Source organism: Zingiber officinale, chromosome 11A, assembly GCF_018446385.1.
Source record: "Zingiber officinale cultivar Zhangliang chromosome 11A, Zo_v1.1, whole genome shotgun sequence".
NCBI classification, from domain to species: Eukaryota; Viridiplantae; Streptophyta; class Magnoliopsida; order Zingiberales; family Zingiberaceae; genus Zingiber; species Zingiber officinale.
In genome coordinates, this window is record NC_056006.1 from 79,390,919 (window position 1) to 79,398,176 (window position 7,258).

The following is a 7,258-nucleotide window of genomic DNA, read 5'->3' on the forward strand; positions in this document are numbered from 1 at the left end:
TTTAATTTTCTTTCTGAGACTTCTAGGAAAAAAATATCAATTTAATCTAAATATAATCTTGGAACCTAGTATAGGTTCCTATCTACTAGATTTACTAAAAATTTGGTTGGTACATAACTTCTAAGGATTTTTCTAATTTTTTCTCGGTGATTTCTAATGTACCAGTTAATTTTATCATAATTTTTAAATCTTGTTTTCTTATAGGAGTTAGAGCATGCATGGTTATCTTTCAATTTTTCTATTTATGTTTTCAATTTTTCATTTTCTAATTTTAGATTATCAAACAAGTCTAATGGGCATACATTAGCTAATTGTCATTTCAAATCAATTTTTTTTTCCAATTTGTACATATTTTTAAAAAGTATTTTGATAAACTCAAAAGATTACTTGGGAGATAGTACACGTATCTCACTTGCCTTGTGTTCTGATGCTCCCTCTTCATCACTCTTTCTTCTGAAGAAGCTCCCCCTTCATTGGAGCTTTCTTCTAAAGATCCTCTCCCTTCATCGGCTCATTGCTGAGCTGCTTTCCTCTTCTCTTTGATGGTCTGCCAATAGGGCTAGTGCGGTGTATTCTTCAACTTTGGATTCTGATGATGACGTTTCATCACATGTCACCTTCAGGGTCTTGAGTTTCGATTTTGTTGGTCTTTTGCCTTTGTTCTTCAGTTTAAGGCAGTCGTCCTTGATGTGTCATTCTTCATTGTAGTTGTAACACTGGACTTTCCTTTTGCTCTGAGTTTGTTTCTTTGCTTGTGACTTATTAAATGTATTAGATTTAATAAATTTATTGAATTTTATTACCATTAGAGTTGCTTCATCTTCATCGATTGATGCTTCGGAGTCTAGATCTTCCTTCTTGGCTTTCAAGGTAAGATTGTTGTTTGACTTTTCAATTTCCTTAGAATCTGCACATCGAGTTTCGTGAAGTTCAAAAGTAGAAAACAAATTCTCTAGTGTACGAAGTCCCTAGAGATGTAGTATACATCTACTAAGGATGATCATTCTGGAGTTCTCGGGAAAGTGTTGAGTGCGTATCGGATTGAATCTCGGTTTGTTACCGATTCTCCGAGATTGTTGAGTTAGGTCATGAGTTCTTTGATTCGTGCTTGGAATTGTGCTATCTTTTCTCCATTGTTCATCTACAAGTTTGATAGCTGGGTTCGGAGGATGTCTCGCTCTGCTACCTTTGCTTTCGAAGTACTTTCATGGAGTTCCAGGAATTTCTCCCAGAGCTTTTTAGTGGAGTCATAGCTGCTGATTCGATTGACCTCCTGGGGCGGAAGGACGCTCACCAGATGAAACTCTGCTTTACTATTCGCCACGAAGTCAGCTTGTTCTTTCTTTGTCCATAAATACTCTTCCTTTCTAGCTCCACGTTGGTATTTAGGGGCTACAAAATCATATTTCATAATTAACAGAATCTCAAAGTCCATTTTAAAATATACCTCCATTCGGCGTTTCCATTGCGCGAAATCTCCCTCGAACTTTGGTGGATGAATGCTTGCACTGCCCATCGTTTCGTTGCTTTAGTCGATGGTTAATCCTTTTGAGACATCCTTGCTCTGATACCCACTTGTTAGGACTCATGCGGCTGGCAAGAAGGGAGTGAATTGCCTGTTAAAAAATAACGTGAACCTTTCTCAATCTCCCAACTCATATTAGTAGCACACTTTATAAAAAGGAAATTAAACAACTAATAAATTAAAGACACTAAGGAGTTACTTTGTTATAACCTAGGTGGTTGTTAATCCAAGATAGAACAGAGCACTGAAAAGATCTCTTTCGTATAGGCGGAGAAGCCAATTACACTCGTTAAACGTTCAGAAATGTGCTAAGAAATGAATACTGGAGTTGTTGTTGATTTCCTAACTCGAGGGGTCTTTTTATAGCCCTGGAAAATTCTATCCAAGGCTGGAAGGTACCTCCAACAAGCTGGAAGGCGCCTCCAGCGAGGCAAGTGAGGATAAGACTTTATCCTCGCCAACGACCACTTTTTGCCCAGTCTAAGGCGCCTTTAAGTGATTGAAGGCGCCTTCCATGAAGGCTTGAAGGTGTCTTTAATAGTTTGGAGTCACCTTCCACTAGAAAGGCGCGAAGGCACTTCCAGCAGCGTTGGAGGCGCCTCCAGCAGCTCTGTTTTGCTCTTCCGCTGTTCCGTTCGCTTGGGTGATTTCGTCTATCATGAATTGGGCTCATCTGGACCCATCTTCTAGTTTTCTCCTCGAGTAGGCTTCCTTCCCAACTTCTCGTCTCTCGAACATCACACACGTCCTTCTCGTCCACCGGTCTACTCTTCTGTAGCTCCTCGTCCCTCAGATGCATCGAGTCCATCAACTCCCTTCCCGTGCCATCCTTCTCGCTAGTTGCGTCATCCGCTCGACTTCTTGTGTTCCTAAGCTCCTACACACTTGGACACAAGGATCAAATACATATGACCTAACTTAATTTGGTTGACCACATCAAAACAACCACGGCGTACCAATAAAAGGTGCATTTCCTATGTTCACATCGTAATATTTTGACAACAAAGAAAATATTGACAAAATAATTTTTAGAGGTCAATGTACCAACTTGTCAATAAATGCGATTATTAGAGATAGAGAATGAAGGCCCTAAGGGGGTTGGTTGCACAGAAAAAGATATTAGAAACTTTGAGAGCAATCTAAGGGATAAACAAAAGGGTATTGATGCCGAAACACTGATTGAGTTATTTACATCTGAGCAAGAGAAGAATTCTACTTTTTTCTTTGATTACGAGACTAATTCAGATAACATATTTAGTAGTTGTTTTTGAGCTGATCATGTATCAAGAAGGGTATACAGTGTATTTAATAATGCAGTTGTATTTGATATAACATATAACACCAATAAAAATGACTTGATTTTTGCATCATTTGTAGGAGTTAATCATCATCATCAGATAATTCTTTTTGGTTGTGAGTTTATAAGTGATGAGAAAACTGAGTCTTTTGTTTGGTTCCTTATAAAGTTCTTATAAGTCATACTTAAAGGTGCACCAATTATTATTATCACTGATTAGGATCCTACTATGATAAAAATCATTGCACAAGTTTTTCCTTAAAGAGTACATTGATATTGTTTATGACACATATTGAACAAATTTTTAGATAAATTAGACCCTTTAACTTTTCGAAACCACTATCACAGCATAAAGAATGATATTGCAAATTCTACAACACTTGATGATTTTGAAAAGTCATGGGAAGAGACTATCAAGTGTGTTAACCTATAGAAAAATGATTGGTTGTCCTTGATGTATGAATTATTACACAGATGGGTGCCAACATATTTTAGCCTATTTTCTGTAGGAATGTCAAGTAGTCAAATATCTGAAGGTTTACATGCATTTTCTTTTAGAAAAATGTCTCAAATAAGAATTCATTAATGGATTTTATCCCCCATTTTAATAGAGCACTGAGACACCAAAGACACAATGGATTAGTTGTGGTCCATATTGATATAAATGAGCATTCCAAGGTTAATATTACTTGACTAATGGAAACTCAAATGGTTAAGATGTACACAAAAAAAATGACTGAAGTTTCAAAGTGAAATAATCGAGAGTCATAGTTATTTTGTGCAACAGACATTTACAGGAGTTGCTTTAGTGGTTTACCATGTGATGAAATTTCAAAGTCCTTTCTCAAAATAAAGAGTGTTCACACATGACAAACAAAGGGACTACATATCGTGTAGCTACACGAAATTTGAGTTTGAGGGCATAGGCATTCCATGCAGGCATATATTAGTTTTTTTTTTTGTATCAATCAAGTGTTTTATTTGCCTGATACATATATACTTAAACGATCGACACGAGATACAAAAGTTGGAACAATATATGTTTTAGGGAGCAAAATTTCATTGATGATCCAGATTCAGAAAGATTTTTGATGTCAAGACACTCGAGGTTATCCTATAAAGTTTCAGTATTAGTTGATGATGCATCTTTGACTAATGAGGGGGCAACCTTCTTGGATGAATAATTCGATTATATCTACAACAAAATTCAAGAGATGAATACTAGTAGAATATGCAGTGATAGAAGTCAAAGAACAAAATCCAGTGATGAGAGCCTTGATATTATTGATCCTTTTACGGTAAGAACTAAGGGATGTGAGAAGAGATTAAAATCATTAAAGGAGAAAACAACCTCAAATTTGAGGCTTTGACATGGATGCAGATATCGAGGAGTGTCACATGACAAACGTAACTGTCTAAATTTACAACAAGTGTACGTGTCATTATGCATTTCTATTATAAGTTTACTTATAAACACAAATTTATTTTATTACATGTTGTAAATATGACAATGTGTCAATTAGAAGATCAACTGAAAATAATAATCATAACAGTGTTGACGACACATATGAACTAGATTTGGGATCTATAGCTAGTACTATCAAAGTTATAATTTGTTAAATTATAGTAGTTTATTGAGAAAATTAAATTAATAAATTAGCTTTATTGTTGTAGGTTCTAATAACATACGCTAGGATGTTAGGATGCTTGCATATTATATATGTTCCTTCTGTCTCTATAAGAAGCGGGTTGTGATTTTGAATTCTAAAGTTCAAGATTGTTGATGTCACGATGCTTGCATACTGTATTTTGAATTGTGAGATATTGGCTCATGACCTGTTGGCTGAGAACTTACTGATCAAGTATGTCAGCAAATTACAGAAGAATGTGCAGTGGATGAGACTCCAAAAGGATCACTTCTATATGCTCTAGGATTAGTTTTTTCTGTATACAGGATGCTTGAATACATTACTTCTTCTTGTTTACATCCAGTACCGCTTCTTGTTTGCGTACATGTTACTAATTTAAATTGCCTAAATAATGTTATAGGAACCAGCAATATAATGTAAGCTGGAAATGCAGTTCTTGCAAGCAGTGCAAGTGGAGAAACAACAGGAGTTGATACGGATTTTTTTTGGTCTCACAAGATCAACATTATTATCATTTTGTGAAAGTTAGAATGCAGTGATGTATGTATAGTAATATTATACTGATGTTCTTGATAAGAATCAAGTGTTGTAGGCCATTAAAATTTAAATGCAGTGGTGTTATATTAATATCATTTTGTAAAAGCTTAAGTTGGCTAAGTTGATATCACAGGATCATCATTAATATCATTTCGTTCAATGTGTTGTATGATTTCTTGAGTTGCATTGTTCATTGCAATTAAATAAGCAATGGAATGGCTTTAGTGAACTGAAACTTGGTTTGTTCTACTTCCTATGATGTTCTAAGTTCTTTTCTTGTATTTATTTTTAAAAATTCATAAAGACGAACCTTATGTAATGATACACTATTTATATTAAGAAGGTAATGCTTTATAAATTTCATCATGATTAGTCTCTAAGTTTGTATGTGGCATTCAGCTTTGTTGGACTTGTTATCTATTTTGATCCTTGGGGACAATGTAATCAGTGGTTCTTCTCTCTACTTTGTTGCTTTGTTCTATTCCCTTTGATGTATTTCCTATGATGTTCTAAGTTCTTTTCTTGTATTTATGTTTAAAAATTCATAAAGAAGAACCTTATGTAATGATACACTATCTATATTAAGAAGGTAATGCTTTATAAATTTCATCATGATTTCGTCAAAACATCAGACCAAAATGAATTTTTACTTTCTTTGGAAAATCCAGTCCCATTACCACGCACAAGGTTGTTCTTCCTTGATTGATTAGCAACTATTTCTGTTGAAAACTTCTACGGGGAAAATAAAAGCTTACAATAAAACACCAATTATGCTTGACCAATCCCTAGCTCAAGTTGGTCTCATTCAAGCTTACAAATTGATACACAAGAAAAAAATAGTAAAAAAAAAAACATTTTGAATCGGATTTTCAAAATGGAGGTGCGGGGAATCGAACCCCGTGCCTCTCGCATGCGAAGCGAGCGCTCTACCATATGAGCTACACCCCCAATTGATATTTTGCTTTAATTATTAATAATTCAAATAGTTTTTTGCTTTTTATAAAACATCGGTATACTCTGGCATTGACGTAGACAATAAAGGAATGTAAAGCCATTGCTAGAGTTTTGGCAAACGAGAGTTGTCCATGAGACAACCTTCATAGCTGAGCCTGCACACATTTGCTAGCTCTTCAGTGTGATCATCCATGAACTGTGAATGCCACGTAAACATGGACGCGAAGAGGAACTCTTTCGCACAAGCCGTCAATAATTCTAAACTTTTGAACTGGTATGCTAATTCATGGAAGCTCTCTCCTCTGGCATCTAGCTTCAATGAGTCAGGAATTTTGGGATGTGCTTGTTTCAGCACGAGGAACCTTCCAAGTTTGTGATGCTCGACAACATACAAGGACTACTTTGCAGTTGCATTATGGCAAAAGCTCACACTACGTACGTACTGCCAGTGTGAATTATGCATCCATATGCCACAGAACTGAAAACATGCATGCATGTTCTGTATCTTTGTGCCCTCAGGCCTCATCATTCACTTGTAGCATGCCTTGTTGCTCCTCGCATCTTTTATTGTACAGCTTTTACCTTTCATCACAGATCATTGCACGTGAGCTTCATCTCCTCGCTCACCTTCATCTTCTGTTCTCGGCAAAATTTAGTGGACGTCAGGAATCAAATATTGATGTCCTTCACGCTCTCTGACCTTTCAAATTTCCTTCTCAATCTCTCTCCTCCGTAGAGGATGGATCGAGTATTAAGGATAAGGATTTTTGCTCATCATAAATCAACTAGATTAGATGCCTCCTAACCTTTTGCCCTTTGGACGTTGCCTGGGGCCAAAAGAAAACTGAATTCCACAGTTGACGACAGTTGCAGACTAAAAGTAATATAATAAAATGATTTCCTTCTCTCATTTGTTCACCTCGCTCCTCAATCTCAGGCTCGATCTTTGTGATACAATCGGCATCGAAGTGGAGGTCGGACATTTTAATTAAAGCGATCCTTCTCTATTGGATGTTTACTTAACAAAAAACATAACCGTTGGAGAGGCGTAAATAAATAAAGCATATCTGTCATCGGATGCTACCTGAGCCATGTCACCTCCGCACTTCATTCACTGTTCAGTTACTAAAATCTGAAAGGACTAGAACGTATAATCACCCTCCATTGAAGGCGACAACAAAGCTAAGCTGGACGCCACATCCTCGCCGTTCGTTTTGTTTCGGTCGTCCGGATTGATTCATTCTTATTGAATTCCGGACGGCAATTTCGCCGTTGGAATTTGCGATGTTTATTAGA

General features: G+C 36.4%; 1 non-coding gene across 1 annotated transcript; it reads right to left on the reverse strand.

Moving 5' to 3' along the window:
* Positions 1–5,883: 5,883 nt before the first annotated feature.
* On the reverse strand, positions 5,884–5,956 carry TRNAA-CGC. The gene has a single exon. It is a non-coding gene; the product is annotated as a tRNA-Ala (tRNA).
* Positions 5,957–7,258: the final 1,302 nt, after the last annotated feature.